We start from the raw sequence: 17,257 nt of genomic DNA, 5'->3' as shown, positions 1-17,257 counted from the left end.
TGGCATGAAATGTCAATAAAGCATTTTCAGCTTTTTTGTGCCAGCAAAATATTAAAATGTATTGTTAACTGATTTCTGATTTTGTTCATGAAAGTTTAAATTGTTTCTTGATTGAGTGAGGATGGTAGTGGAAGTATATGTCCATGAGTGGAGGTTGACAACTTTAATCATTTTACTTTCCATAAGAGAACATGGATCATATACCTTCAGCCAAGGGTTAAAATGCTTAAAGGAGAAGGAAAGGCTAAGTCACTTGGGAGTGCCAAAATGTTAGGCACCCCCAAGTGACTTTAAGCGCTTACCTTGTACCCCGGGCTGGTGCCCCTGTTCGGAGAAAAACCTCACCAGCCCGGGGCACCTGTAGCGAGACTATTTAGTCAGTGAGGCTAAACTTGGCTTTTATGGTTTAATAAGGTGTACTTACAGAATCTAGTGGAAAAGATGCTGGCAATGTGAGAGTTTATGTATCTTTGTCTTGATGTTTGGGGTTTACACAAGTTTTTGTTTTGAAAAATAGGCTCAAACTGGTCAAAGGGCATGATGGGATGAAGGGTATAATAGAGGGTGATAACGATGACTCACGTGATGTAAGTCACTGACAATCACAAGGAAAAGGAATTGATGAAAATATTATGGCATTTTTATTTTGTGTAAAAATGTTCTTGCCATTACAGGGATGGAAGATAACCATTCTGATTATGAAGAACTACTATAGCAGTTACAAAATTTGTTGTTTGCTTCATATAATGAATTTGATTTGTGTTTAAGAATTGTTTTTTCTTTAAAAAAGAATCTGACCTACAGGGTGTTATAATTCTCAGAAACCAGTAGACTTTCACGGCATAAAAGCCTTTGGTTTGTACGAAGATCAAGTACTTTAAGCTTACCTTAAATGGATATTTCATTTATTTTATGTAAGACATGTATTTCAATTATATACTTATCCTAGATGAATAACTATAAAAGATTGTTTTATTATTTTATAGTAACACAATCTAATATAGATTACAATGCAAGTGAGATTAAAGTTACAGTCACAGTCAAAAGTGAACATTCATTGCAACAGCAAAACCTTTAAAACACAAGAGTACAACTTGTCTTATGTTGTCATGAACAAGTGACAATTACAGCTTGTGAAAGAAAACAGAAACATATTTAAATATGTAAAGATCTTTTCTCTACAGAAAATAAGTAAGTAAAAATATGGAATAAAGTGGTTTTAAAAGGCATCTAACATCCATATTTGCTAATCTTCGAATAAAAATAATATGCTCAAACAGTCTTAGGCTGATGTCCCATGGAGAGAGTTATTTCGGAATAGATCTCTGCTATTTCCACAATATGAATTGCTGGTGGCGAGGCTTACACATTAATTTGGTTTTCTAAAGTCGCGCAAAGTTGCCTGAAGGAGGAAACTTGTTGATGATACTTGTTGCCTATGGTAGCAGAGATCTATTGTGGGCAATTAAATCTCTCTATGGGACATCAGCCTTAGTCCTTCCTCAGTAAGGGTTACCCAAAGAAAAAATACTTGCTGCTACTCATTAATATAATGCTAATTTAAGAATTGTTTAACAATCTGATGTTGGCACCATAATCATATCCTGCTTTAATCCAGTCATCATTATCACTGAGGCTAGCACCACTACCTCTATACTTGCGTAGGATTATTTACTTTCTAGATTCATGTGTTTTCATAGTTAGAAGGGGATTGCATTTGGATTATATTTGAAGTAATATATCAAGAACGAATCTGTCTTATCTGTTCTATCCAAGTATTTGGATAGTGCCACATAAATTATTACTCTATAAACCTGGTCTGCAATGGCAACCTTCCTATTTAAGGATAGAGATTTGTCTCACACTGTAGTGTATCAGGGATTTGTATTAGAACATTTTTTTTCTTTTTACTGTTGATATTACTAAATTAGAAGCAACTAATAATTATCACCAACTCTTGTGCTGGGAAGTTAAGGTGGCCATACATGGACGGTCAGCAGTTTATCGGTCCGTGTATGGGGCACTCAGATGGGTCTACCCAACCAATATCTGGCTGAATATTGACCAGATTTTATTTGGACAGGTTTAAAAAACCTGTTGGGATGAACATCAGGTTTATAGAGTAATCACTTACATGGCACTATCCAAATACTTTCACTTAATGCTTTTAAGAGGGTAAAATATACAGTTTTATGTATATATAGAGTTAGAGATAGAGAGGAAGAGAGAATAGATATGAATGAATATATACATGAATGTCTTTTTTTTGCTTAATGTACAATTGAATTACCATATATATTCGAGTATAAGCCGAGTTTTCCAGCACTCAAAATGTGCTTAAAAAGGAATCCTCGGCTTATACTCGAGTCAAGTAGTACGGCCCCCTCCCCCGTGCGTCGCCCGAGCACTCTCACTCTCAATCCTACCAACTAGTACCGCTGCAGGCACATTGCTCGGTGACACTCAGGCGACGCACGGGGGGGTGGGCGGTTGGAAGCGGCGCGATGTGCCTGTTACATAAATATAAGTTTAGTGGAGTCATGAAAAAGCTTAGCATACATGCCCTGTACCTCACAATATGGCTTTTCACGCCGAAGCAACATTTTTCATACATATTGGTGTCCCTAATAAATGTCAGTTTCTCTCATTGCAAAAGAGTAACAGAGAGGAGGTTCTATTTGCTAAAACATGTGAAACAGATGCACTATTCACAGAATATGTGAAATCTAACACAGAGTTTAATGTTCCCTTAAAGCTCTTCTGCATGCACTTTCAACCGACGTGCGTGGTTGCTGAAAACCTTGCAAAACCTTCTTTTGAGTAAGTTGTCTGTTTCTTTGCATATGGTTCTGTGTAATTTAACATGTAAATATCTTTGTTTCTATCTTTGAGAGCTTTAATACACTGTAGAACTCTCAGTATCATTCCTGTTACTTACACACTTTTTGTGAGTGTCCTTTTATTAAATAATTTGATTATTGAAACTTAGCAGTAGCGGCTGCATTTCCCACACTAGGCTTATACTCGAGTCAATATGTTTTTCCAGTTTTCTTAGGTAAAATTAGGTACCTCGGCTTATATTCGGATCGGCTTATACTCGAGAATATACGGTACTTAGACATGACAGTAGATACACTGAAGGCCTGAACTTGACAGATGTCTTTTTCAACCCAAATTCCCTATATTAACTATGCAGCAGAATGCTGTAGGAACATCAACTTGCTGACCCTGGGCCCCAGGCAGAATTATTGAAACTTGTTCCTGCTGTATATTAGGTGATAATCTCTATCTAAATTGCTTAGTTTCCTATATAAAATAACAGTTTAAGAGCAACACGCTGTGCCTGTAGACATTATTGAAGCTAATCAGTGGATTAGATGTACACGAGGTTAATGTGTAGAGTTTATCTATGCAAGAGATTAGCACTGTACTGCATTACAAAGCAATTATATATTACTTTTATTGTAGTGCCTTGTCTTTTCTAAGCAATAAAAAAAACATTATATTGGTATGTTGGGCAGAATTAGTGATTTGTTATGTGGGATAATGTCATGGGTGTTATATTATTCTTACTTATTCAAGTGTGTCAGGAGTTTTCTTTACACTACATAAAATACATGACATTAAAATGTGATAAAGCCATCCTAAGTCAACACCACAAGTTACCCTTACCCTCAGACACTATCCCTATCTAACAAGGCACGAGACAAGGGTGTTCCCTCACACGTATATTATTTCATTTAGCAATAGAACCACTTTTAACTAGTCTAACTAACTTTAACTAATCCAATTCCAGTATTCTTTTGGTTTTAAGGCACCCATCATAACATTTGTCTTTTTGATGGTGACCTGACCCTCATTATCTGCAGAACACAAACTTCTTTACCCAATTTATATAACATCAAAGAAAGATTTGGTACATTCTTGTGGCTTTAGTTTACCATAACAAAGCAAAGGCCCATAAAACAGTAAAATTACTACTGCCTAACTTTGAGTTTCACTTGCTGTTGTATTTTAACCCCATTAAATTACACAATTACACATTACACAATCCTTGACTTTAAAGCCCTTTAGCTACTTTGAGCTCACCTATCCCCCATTTTGTTGTCAAGCCTCCCCACCCAGGGGCCAATGCACCTTTGCACAGAAGCCAGGGGCCAGTTCCTTCTGTGCTTGCTCTAATGTGCCGCCAGTGGTGGGGAAGCTGGCAGCTGCATGCTAGTAATGCCATTGCTAGTATTGTTTTAGAAAAAAATGTTGTTCTTTCAACAAAAATTCTTATGCTTTTGGTATTTTTACTCTTTATATATGTTTTATATATACTAGGGATGCACCAAACCCACTTTTTTGGGTTCAGCCAAACCCCCAAACCCACCCTGAAGGATTCGGACGAACCCCAAACTGAATCCTAATTAACATATGTTAATTAGGATCGGAAGGGGGGGAAAACATTTTCCTTTGACCATTTAACCCTTTCCAAATACTAATTAGCATATGCTAATGTTTGCTAATTAGGATTCAGATTCGGTTTGGCCGGGACGCGGATTCTGCCCAATTGAATCCTTCAAAAAAAGCCTGGATTCAACCCGAATCCTGAACCGAATCCGCGATTCATTGCATCCCTAATATATACACTTTACAATGTAAGGCTGGTTATGAAAATAATGAACTGAATAAATAAAAAGATAATGAAGCAGTTAGAAACAGCAGTTTTGCTTAAAGAGGGACATATAAGGGCTCAATTGTGATCGCAGTCTTAAGTATAGCCATGCTAAATAGACACAAAGGCACTTGTATCTAAACATACCCCTTGCACTTCCACATAGTGCTAAGCAACATCATTCTGTCCAGTCATTTCTAAAGAATGGTGCCCAAGTGCACCTATTTATTCAGGGAAACCCCAGAGTTTCTGCCTTCCTTAAAACTGCTTTGGGGGTAAAAAATATAGTCAACTGCATTTGAAATTGTACTTTTCACACTGTACGTGCAGTTGCATATGACCCGTGAGGTGGAATAAAGGTGTTCTATTTTCAGTCTAAGCTAAAAAGGATTGTTACATTTAACTTTTATTCATAGAACTATTTTGTGTAACATGTGAGTGGTGGGTGTACCTTATCAGTTGTCCCCCAGAAAAACAGAATGATGTTGGTGGTCAGTCACAGCTCTGCCTTTACACAGGGAATATAAGCTGCCAAGCTGCTTCATTGCTAAGGGCTCTGGTACACGGGGAGATTAGTCGCCCGCGGCAAAACTCCCTGCTTGCGGGCGACTAATCTCCCCGAGTTGCCTTCCCCCTGCCATCCCACCGGCGAACATGTAAGTCGCCGGCGGGATGGCAGACGCGGCGGGGCGATTTCGGGAAATCGCCGAAAAAGCCTCGCGAGTCTTTTTCGGCGATTTGCGCAAAATCGCGCCGCCGCGTCTGCCATCCCGCCGGCGACTTACATGTTCGCCGGTGGGATGGCAGGGGGAAGGCAACTCGGGGAGATTAGTCGCCCGCGAGCAGGGAGTTTTGCCGCGGGCGACTAATCTCCCCGTGTACCAGAGCCCTAAGGGCTTAGAGCTGCAGGTTGTCCTGCACGCCTGGAAAACAGCTAGCAAGATGTAGAAAAGCTAACAGTGCAAACAAGGTTTTTGGGGGAAATGTTTTAGATGTAAAAGGTAATGGCAAATGCTTGTCTTGACAATATATGTCACCTTTAAGTGCTAAAAACATTTTAAAAAGTAGAAGAATGGTACAAATGTTAATTGTGAAATCTGGTATTGTCATGGCTAAGTGATCTATGTTAACAAAAAGTTTTAAAAATGAGGCAGGTTGAGTAAAATGCAGATGTGCCCACTAACCACAATACCTTTTTCTTCCCTGCTGGCTGGTGATGTGCTTTAGGCACACAGTTCTCATTATTATGCTCTCTAGTCTTTGCTGACACTACGTGCCTCATCTCCTTTGTACCTGTTAAGCTGGCCACACGTGCCGATTTTTGATCTTTAGTCGCACAAAAGATCACTCCCACCCTCCACAGACGTTCAGGGCTGAATTGTCAGATATGGAGGTAGAAACAATAGGATTTCTACCTCCTTCTGCCGATTCAGCCCTAAAGGTAGATTTTGCTCAGATGCCTTCAATGGCACCCGATCAAAATGTTTTAACCCGCTCAATCGGCGAGTCGACCGGTATCCGCAGCCTTTTGCGATATCGGTCACCTCGCCGAGTCGCCATACACGCACCGAACATCATACGAAACAAGGTTTCTGGTGCTGGCAGAGACTTGCATGCTTAAGAAAAGCAACTTTTGCCAGTACAGGTATGGGATCTGTTATCCAGAATACTTGGGACCTGGGGTTTTCCGGATAAGGGGTCTTTCCGTAATTTGGATCTCTTACCTTAAGTCTACTAAAAAAATTATTTAAACAGAAGTTAAACCCAGTATTATTGTTTTGGCTCCAATAAGGATTATTTATATCTTAGTTGGAATCAAGTACAGGGTACTGTTTTATTATTACAGAGAAAAATGAAACCAATTTTAAAAATGTGAATTACTTTATTAAAATGGAGTCTATGGGAGATGGCCTTTCCGTAATTTGGAACTTTCGGGATAATGGGTTTCTGTTTAAGGGGTCCAATACCTGTATTCAATTCTGGGTTCATGCTCTTCAAAAGCCAATATAAAGGGGTACAGGTCTGGACCCAAAGGCCCAAACATCCCCACTCAGGCCCAATATAAAGAACCAGTCTACACACTGAGATCATTTTTGATATACTTATGTGCCTGTTCCACTTGTGCCAGTGACCTGTTATTGAGCAATTGTGGTGTGCCCAAGACAGAAAAATGTAATACATTGGTGTTTCTAACAGAATCATTAAGGGGTATTTTCACCAAAGTACCCCAGAGTACAGTATGTATGTGGGTCTGCTGTTTATTTTACATTATCTTTGTTAGCTATATTTTTATTGTACCAGCTTGGGGGGATATGGATACTTGGCCCCCTGCACCCTACAAGAACTAGTCACACAGTTTTTCAAATTCAAAAAGAAGTTCTGATTGGGACTTTCCTGGTAGCAATAGGGTCTTTCCCTTTGCAGTGATGACTAACAGCTTTGGAAGAGCAGCAGGATGGCTGGGTCCTCTTAGTGTAAAAAGCCGTTCCTATGTAAGAGCATACAGCAAGTACTTAACAAAAAGTGTATTTTTAATACCAGTGAACTCACAACTCCATAAAACTCACAAAGGAGGGAGCCGTTATGATCAATAAGCTTAAATTCCCTTTGGTGGGGTACTGTTTCAGGCACAGGTTCTATGTTATTTTAAGCACAATGCAGTGTTTTCCCACAATTTCAGCATCATTGTGGCAGGGTATAGCCTTGTACATGCAATACATAAAAATGAATGCAATTCCATGACCATTGGTTCACAAATCGGTAAAAATTCTCATATCAAGCATGTCGTCACTTAAAGGACATGTAAACCCCACACACAAAAATGTAATCAGTGAACAGCCTCTTTGAAATCTTTCAATACCTGCCACACTGGTTGTCCAGAGGTTAATAGTAAGGCTGCAGCATCTCGTTAATCACTTAGATTTCCTTCTCCTCCTGTAACCCACTCGCCCCCTCCCTCGTGAATTTGCTTTGGCTGTTGGCTTGTGGGCATGCTCAGTTGTTCTAAGCTCAGATTACTAAACACGACCCCAGTCTAGCAGCAAGTGATGAGATGGCATTGCTGGTTCCCATAGAAACTCAGCTCTAGCTGACTGCTTCAATTTGTTTCTCTTGAGCTCAGCTTTACCATTACAGTGCTCAAACAAAGCAGAACTTTTATCAGAGACAATTGTGCCTGTGTGAGCCTGTATTCTTGCTGAAATGTATGCTGAATATGGGTCTGTGTGTGTGTATGCTGTTTGCAGATTTAAATGTATCTGATTATGTATCAGAGGAAAAATGGCCACCGGGTGAAAGCTGCTATTTGCTTTAGGAAAATGTGATGGTGCTGGCAAGCGGAGGGGATATATGCAGTACAAATTATACCATTTGGGTGGGGGTGACATAACTAACTGATATACATTGTAGGCAAATGTAGGCTTTACATGTCCTTTAAGGCTTGGTGTTGATGTAGTCTTATGGGCTTATTTATCAGTTTTCGAGTTTGTAAATTCAAGTCTGTTTTTCTAAGTCAAATAAACTCACATATCAAATGACTTTCCTTCTCCTTTAATTAGGAAAACTTACTTTTTCGAGGTGTTTGTGGGCTCCATGTTATGTACATGCAGGGCCGCCATCAGGGGGGCACAGGGGGTACAATTGTCCCGGGCCCGGATGATTTTAACTTTAAAAGGGGGCCCGGCCGTGCTAAAGTTTTCTTAGTCGTTCGGGCCCCCTTTAATCAATTCCGGGCCCTGTCATTGGTGGCCAGCGGGTAATCCTATTGGCTGCGCCCCGTGCGTACATGTACGTCAGTACGCACGGGGCGCAACCTTATAAAAGGGCCTGTCTTCTGTCGGCTCTCAGAAGCGCTGCGGTGTCATCCAGGAAGGACCTTGCCGGAAGGAGTCAGAAGCCACCACGAAGGAGCCGCTGCCGCTGCCGCATAAGACGCCGGAGGTGCTGAACAAGACGCTGGCTACCAATGTACTGGGGGAAGGGGGGCACAGCTGGCTAAAAATGTACTGGGGGAAGGGGGGCACTGTTGGCTACCAATGTACTAGTGGGGCACTGCTGGCTACCAATGTATTAGGGGGGGGCTGCTGGCTACCAATGTATTAGGGGGGGCCTGCTGGCTACCAATGTATTAGGGGGGGCCTGCTGGCTACCAATGTATTAGGTGGGGCCTGCTGGCTACCAATGTATTAGGAGGGGGCCTGCTGGCTACCAATGTATTAGGGGGGGGCCTGCTGGCTACCAATGTATTAGGGGGGGGGGCTGCTGGCTACCAATGTATTGGGGGGGGGCTGCTGGCTACCAATGTCTGATGTCTGTGAGTCCTTTGTACTGGTGGGAGGGGGGCCCAGAAATTTTTTTGGTGAGGGGCCCCGTGATTTCTGATGGCGGCCCTGTGTACATGGGCTCCATAAAACAGAGATCTATAGAGATCTCTAAAGGAGCACCACTATAGTGCTACAGCCATTTTTAACTAATGCTCTGACTGTGCCTATATTACCTAAGCAGTTTTTAAAAAAAGAGGCAGAGGCAGACACTGCGCCCCCACTGCTGCTTCCCCCCTCCCCCCACAAGTGCATGAAAACGCACATGCGTTTCATTGGAGGGAGAGTGCACCGTGTATAGCATGCAGATAGTGTGCAGAGTGGGGAGCGCAGGAAATCATCGCCGGGGTAAGAGATCCCAAATTAGGGGTTGGCAACAGAGGTACCTGCCTAGCGCCTCCTCACTGTTGCACCCTAGGCAGGTGCCTCTTCTGCCTACCCCTAGTTCTGGCCCTGGCACTGTGTAAAGAACATATTTTATTAATATGGGAAACTTATTTGATTAAAATAACTTGAATACCTCAAATCTGTGAATTTACGAACTCAAAAAAAAACTTGAAAATTTTGAAAATCTTGAAATTGAAAATATATCTTGACTTTGCCAAAGACAACTCCCATTGACATCTACATAAACTCACAAGCTTTTAGATGCTGAAGTTTTACATTTCAGTTTTCGGAGTTTTTACACATTTTTTTGGACATTCGAGTTTTTGAACCACAGTTTGAATTTTGGGAGTTTTAGTGCAAAAGGACTTGAATTATGGAAAAAAATTCAATTCAAATGTTGATAAATCACACATTATTGTACAGGTATGGAATCTTTTATGGGGGAAACCCTATAATAATAAATCAGTACCTTGCACTTGCTCCTAACTAAGTAGTAGACATAATGGATGGTGATCCAAGTTACAGAAAAATCCCCTATTTGGAAAACCCCAGGTCCTTCTGGATAATAGATCCTATACCTGTATATATACTTTGTACAGCTGGCTGAAAGATCAGTGTGTTAGCTGGAAAAGGGAGGAAATGATAATGTGTTGTGCTACACAACATATTGTACATTATAATGTAGATTATGAAACATTCACAGTCACTGGCCCAGTTTACTCTCTAAGGTCCCTTTCACACACATCGAAGAAATGTTGTAAATTTAATTTACAGATAAAATCTGGAACAACTTTTCCTCTGCAAAAAGATGGTTATATACACATACAGTAGTTTCAGGAACACATAGCCAACACATAGACCAACAGTCTAATGATCATTTGTACACTGCAAAGTTACATTTTCATTCATATTTTTCTAAAAAAATGCCTTTACATAGTTTAATACATACTGTCCTTTAGTCAGTTTTATTGAGAGAGAGAGAGAGAGAAAAGAAGAAAATCCTTGCAAGTACAGGGGGAATATACAAACTCCGTGCAGATAGTGCCAGGACTAGAAGTGAACCTTGCACTCCTGTGCTGCAAGGCAACAATTCTAAGCACTGCACCAACGTCCTGCCTGCATCACTGGCAAGCCCAGATGAGGTCCCTCTGATCTTCAACGCAAGTTATTTTTCAGCTGTTGGCAATATGTTTTTATGGGGGTGTGAGTGGCCTTTTAGAAAATGCAAATATTAAATGTTTTGTAGGTTGTTGAATATCTGAAATAAAGTAGTTTTTAATTTGGAATCAGGAGGAAGCTTTTATTGTGTTTTAGAAGCATTTGGGACTGTGAGAGCATTTTTGTCTCTTATAAATGGGCAGGAAATATCCAGGGATTATGTGATTTAATAGCTGACCTTAATAAACACTGGTCTTTGTCTTATTTCAGTACAGGTATGGGATCCCTTATTCGGAAACCCGTTATCCAGAAAGTTCCGAATTACGGAAAGGCCATCTCCAATAGACTCCATTATAAACAAATAACTCCAATTTTTGAAAATGATTTCCTTTTTCTCTGTATTAATAAAACAGTACCTGTACTTGATCCCAACTAAGATATAATTAATCCTTATTGGAGTTAAAACAAGCCTATTGGGTTTATTCAATATTTAAATTATTTTTATCAGACTTAAGGTATGGAGATCCAAATTACGGCAAGATCCCTTATCTGGAAAACCCCAGGTCCAGAGCATTCTGGATAACAGGTTCTACATAATATTACTTAAATACATGGGGCTCCATTTTTGTGCTTCTCAATATACTTCTTGGAGAAATGGAAAATTTGTACAGCATAGAGGTACGACTGCTCTACTGGATCTATGCTCAGGAAGCAAATCAAACTCTGCCGCTTTGTGGTGTGTGGGCTTCAACTAATAATAACTGGTAATAGGTATCATGTTAGTGCATTGACTTTCACTGACCAACCTACATGCCTCAATTATTTCTGAGAGAACTGCAGTATCAAAGTGCCCTCTGTAAAAGTGTCGCTTTAGCACAGTAATAACACTTTCCTCTAATTTTATATTAAACACTTATGGTGGAATTGGAAAAAAATATGCACAAATAAGAATAAAAATCTGCATTTGGCAATAATATTAATTATGCAACTGTTATTGCATTGCAAATTTTAATTGCACATTGCGAACTTTTAAGGCATGCATAAAGGTGGTGTAATCTTTTGGAGCAAATAATAAAATTGGCAAATTTTTGCATTGCAAATAATTTTTCAGCTACTGACTTTTATTACATTCACCCCCTTAGAAGCTAAGGGATTAATATTTAACCATGTAACCTAACTCTTGGTTTGTAAATAGACTGAACTAGTAATAGGTTAACACTTAACCATAATATACCTCTCTTAAGGAGATTTCTATAAATTAGGATTAGCGTGTATTTTGCTTTGACTGTAATGCTTGAATAATGATTAATAAAGTTAAGTAAGTGTTGAGACTAATGTTAAACTAGTTTATTAAGTATGGATTGCACTTCTGTATAAAGGTTCACAGGCGGTCACAGAAACGCAGCTAACATTGCCGATTACATGTCTATGAAGATTTTCATTCATCCAGGTCATGGTATATCTAGTATAAATAAATTTGAAGCAACTGGACTTGTTTGGTAATCATTGAAGACGTTTCACTACTCATCCGAGCAGCTTCTTCAGTTCAACTGACTGGTATGGGAAGTCCTCAGCATATATACTCTTCCACTAATCCAATCACAATGGCAATTTGCTTTGACTTCTGGCTCCTGGGCATGCTCAGTTTTTCCCAGCTCAGATTATTAAACACACCCTCCAGTCTAGCAGCCAATGTAGAGATGGGATTGTTGGTCCCCATAAAAACTCCACTTTAGCTGCCTGATCCTATTTTTTTCCCAATCTCCTATGTTGTAGTATTCAAACTGTACAACATAGTATTCAAAGACAGTTCTGTAGGCTTTACATGTCCTTTCGTGAATTTCAAGGCTATAGATAACTATAACAAGTATAATATCAACTACATAAACTGTAGCAGGAATCAAAAAGTGGTATGTCATTACAGTATAAGTATTACACTGGATGTCAGCTAGTAGTATATATATATGTAGACTTCCCAAAAATTGCACCCTCACTGGGACCGTGGCACATCTACAATGTACCCTGTGCCACAGCAGACCATCTATAATGCTTTAGTTATAGGAAATTCTGTCTGGTGTAGGAAGGACACAACTTATCAATGCTTATAACCTGGAGTTACCGGCAGTCTCAGATTCCAGTTGAGTGCTTACAGATTTCCCTTCTCCCATGCAAATAGGTAAACTAGCATTAATAAAATTAATTAGGTGCAAGATCCTTGAATTTTAGTTGCAACCCATAAAGAGAGCCTAGGAAGTAAAAGGCAGAGTTTGATAGCACGGTATTCATAAACGTTGCGCTTGGAAAGGCATGTGGGTTTTGCATTATCTCGCCCACTACCCACCCCTTATCTTGCTTGTCATTCAGAAATGCAAGTTATGGAGGGCCTGTTGCTCAAAGGAGTTCTGTTTTATCACCTGCAACATGGGTGCAAGTAGCAGATCACAACTATGTCTTACATGCAAGTGCATAGTGAAAGATAACTATGACTAGGGGTCTTTAACCCAAAATGTGTCAGGTTTATCCTATCCTAGACTGATACACCTATGTTTTACGAGCATTTTTGAATACAGGCTCATTTTATTTTCCAAACAGGGGTACAGCATTTCCTTGTTTCAAATGAGCACCAAGTGGCCTGCCTTTGCACGCCTTAGTGCTTGTACTTGCACTCAGGCCTTTACTAAACAACCCCTAGCACATACACAAAGAAGGTGTTAATTTTAGAACTCCCTTAAATGTATGTGCCATGTACTTTGCACCTTGCACCTAACTTCTAAAACTCAAAGCAACTGGCATATGATTGTGTGTATTGTTCATAGGGTTTAAATGCATACAATTTTAAACACTTTTTTGCCATTTTCACTTGTGTATGCATTTGTAAGTGAGCTCTCACTTGTGCATAATGCATATGGAAAATCTGAAGTTGTGGTAACTTTAAAAGCCAGAGCTCATATTAAAATCCACTTAATCACACTCTATGAACATGATTCCTGATAAAAGCAATTAGTTTAATAATTATTAAACAATTGCTGTGCAAATACAGAAGCATTAGAAGATGAAAGCTTCACAGAGTTAACCTTGTGAAATTTTAGTCAGCTTATGCGACTGTTTGCTTAAGGCTGTTTTTTTTTTTTGTAAAGGGTGTTGGAACTTTTAAAAAATGATGAAGCAGCAATGATTGACAGTGGTCCAGTTTGAGCAAGCCAGATTTTGTAAGAATTAAAACTTTAAGCAACTCATTTTACTGACTGCAAAGATGGACAAACAAGTACTTGTAGGTCCTAGTATCTGTATGTTGGGCAGATGATCCCAGCCCATATCTTTGTGCTATGGTTATCAGGGGGTTTGTCAGGGTGAAGCTGCATTGGCAGATGTGGTAGCAGGCCATATTTATATAAATGCACCTGAGGGCCTGTTCCTAGGGTGGCAGCCTTAAGGAAGTGGCCTATATAATCAATCATTTTTTCAAAAGAAAAATGAAAAACCACTGCCAGACACTACCTGTGTAAATCCAGCAGCAGAGCTGGTGGCGGGGTATATGCATCTGTTTGGCCTGCAGGATGATTGCTGTCAATCAATCAAATCACCAATGTATAGTCACCTTAGTTTCAGTAAACAAGGTTAGCAGAATAACTTGAAAAAAATGATTTAAACAAAGCATAAACACTTACTGAGGCTGACATGTGCCTTATGTAATTTGTATTATTAATGAGTATTTATAAAATGCCAGCATATTCTGCAGTGTTAAATGGGGTGACCATACCTTAACATCCTCTCTACAAACCTATTTATGTATTATGTTCTTGGATCCTTTAGGAGCCCCTAATACTCTTTTTGTAAAGGTGAAAGAGAAAGAAAGAAATTATTTACGATGCATACCAGACTTAAACTCAAACTAAAATATTCAAAAGATGGAGTTACCATAAAGATATTTAAAGTTTTTGCAGCCACATTAAAAATGAATCTCAAGCTATCTGTTCTAACTGCGAGTTAGGCCTCCGCAATAGATCTCTGCTACTGTGGGCAACTAAACGCTTCAAAATACCTTTACACTGGCAACAATAGGAGTCGCTGGTGGAAAGACTTACGCATCTCTTTGGCTTTTTGAAGTCGCATGACATTTCCTCCTCCAGGCAACTTTGCGCACCTTATGAAAACCAATTGTGTGGAAGAAATTGTTTCACATATATTTAAAGGAATATTGACATGTTTCAGGTTTTAACATGTCTATATAAACCCTAGTGCTGCTATACTTTTGTAATGTATATGCCCACTGCCTTGCCCAGTTCATCCATTACTAACCTGTGCTGGGCTCCTGCATGGCTTTGAAGTTGACCATCTTCGTAAATGACAGCACGCTTGGGGAGGGACAATGGTCTGCTGTATAACAAATGTAAACAGTGCCCCAAATGCATTGCTAGGGTTTATGTAGGAACAGTGACACCCTTGGCAACCTGGCTGACCTTGCCACTTCCCCCGCGAGCATACACCCACATGTATGTGCATGGATGATGGGTGGTAATACCAGTGATTGTGGGGGTATCATGTGCCCAGCTTGGGTATAAAAGCCCAGACTAGGGGTAGGCAAAGAAGGTACATGCCTAGTGCCCACCGTTGCAGCCTAGGATCATGCCTCTTCTACCTACCCCTAGTTATGGCTTTGTACTATCACTTTGAGACCTGCTTGAGGGTGATGTGGGATGGGTTGCTAAATCATAAAAAGTTATGATGAATACACACAAAGGAAAAAGTGTTCATATAGTGCATATTTTTTATTAACAACTTTTATTACATTAGCATTTATGTTTTTATGTTTTAAGTCATGACATCATATCAGAAAAATCTATTTCATAATCTGCAAATTCTGTTTTCAAGATATTGGTAATCATACATGCTGATGGCTGGTTAATGTTTAACTAGTAGTGACAACAAGATACTCTTTAACTGTGCTGTCAACTGTAATTACAAGTATTTATTGCACCTAATCCTCAAATAAAAATAGCAGATGAATGATTAGGTCCAAAGGTTAAGTTCATGAATTGCTGTAATCTCCCTCACTTAAAGATGCAATGTATGATTGTCTACACAAAAACCTATTGATACTGATTTTATGTACCTTTAACCTTTTTGACCATTCATTTAATCTATTTCCTTTTTTGACTTAATTGCAACTTGCACTTCATGACTTTTGGCATAAACTGATAAACTCATCTAAAGGTTGCCTTGAAATGTATGTTGTAGATAATGGTATCCAGTTAAACAGTATGGCATACCTAAAACTTTCAACCCCTTGCCTGCAAGCTCACGGGAACTGACAATCGAAAAGTAATTGTTATTTTTTCACAAAATATATAAATAATTATCAATAATTGCAAATTGTGATACCTATTCCATCAATGCCCAACTACACAGAAATAACTGTCTGCTTCAATTTTTTTCTCCTAACTTTCTCTCATGAGCTCAGCTCAAACAAAGCAGAACTTTTATCAAAGACAGTTCTACTGGTGTAAGCTTGCATTCTTGATGAAATGTATGCTGAATAAGGGTCTGTGTGTGTGTGTATATGCTGTTTGCAGATTTAAATGTATCTGATTATGTATCAGAGGAAAAATGGCCACTGGGTGAAAGCTGCTATTTGCTTTAGGAAAATGTGATGGTGCTGGCAAACGGAGGGGATATATGCAGTACTAATGGTGCCATTTGGGTGGGGGAGACATAACTAACTGATATACATTGTAGGCAAATGTAGGCTTTACATGTCCTTTAAGATAGTTAAATGTTAAAAAAGCTTACAAAATAAGTAAACAAAATAAAGTAAACTTGTCTATAATATCTTTATTTCCATGGTTGTTGAACTTTCTAATGTGGACTGTTATTTAGTTATTAGGGTCAGGCCTCTCACTCTAGCAACTGGGCAGTGGTTTGAATGACAAACAGGAACATGAACAAGAGTGGCCCTGAATAGAAATATAATTTAAAATTCATAATAACAATACAATTTAGCCTTTTGCGGCAACCAGATACCATTTTACATTTAATGCTGGAAAGAGAGGAAGAGACGATAGTAAAACTCACTTTAACACAATTAAATTGTCTGAATTGGCCAATGTGCAAAACATAATCTTACTAGCAGTCACCCTCAGTTTCTAAATCATAGTCCCTCTGTCCACCCATACCCCTTAAGATGTGGAAGTGGTATCACATGTTTACTTTTTACATAGGCGAAAATTCTTTTTTCCCGTGGAGCCCTTTTTTGTCTAAGTCATCATGGCTTGGATAAATCTCATATCCCAAGCAGGCTGTACTTATGCTCCAGGGCCCATTATGAGATCTAAGGCCACCTTATGGCAGACGTTTGCCTTTATAAACAGAGAAATTATCCACCAGGTGAATGAGGCAAAAAAAAAAAAAAAAACAGTGTTGGCAGATTCAAAGCATAAGCAAAAATATGGTATTCAATGCTTAAAGGATTTTGCATTTTATAAAGATAGAAACAAAAAGGCTTATTTTTAATTTTATTTTTCTGACATTTTAGGTTACAGACACTTGAGAAACAAAAACGGGAAATAAGTGTTAATGCAATATGAAACATCATGTCATACTGAGAATGTCACAGGAAGCATCTATGTGCCTTACTGGACCTAATAATAATTAAAGCAGCTACCCTCATATCAAATATTACAGGGTATACTTATTGTACAGCGCTGCTGAATATGTTGGCACTTTATAAATAAAT

This window comes from Xenopus tropicalis, chromosome 6, assembly GCF_000004195.4.
Source record: "Xenopus tropicalis strain Nigerian chromosome 6, UCB_Xtro_10.0, whole genome shotgun sequence".
NCBI lineage: Eukaryota > Metazoa > Chordata > Amphibia > Anura > Pipidae > Xenopus > Xenopus tropicalis.
Note: the sequence above shows the minus strand (reverse complement) of the source record.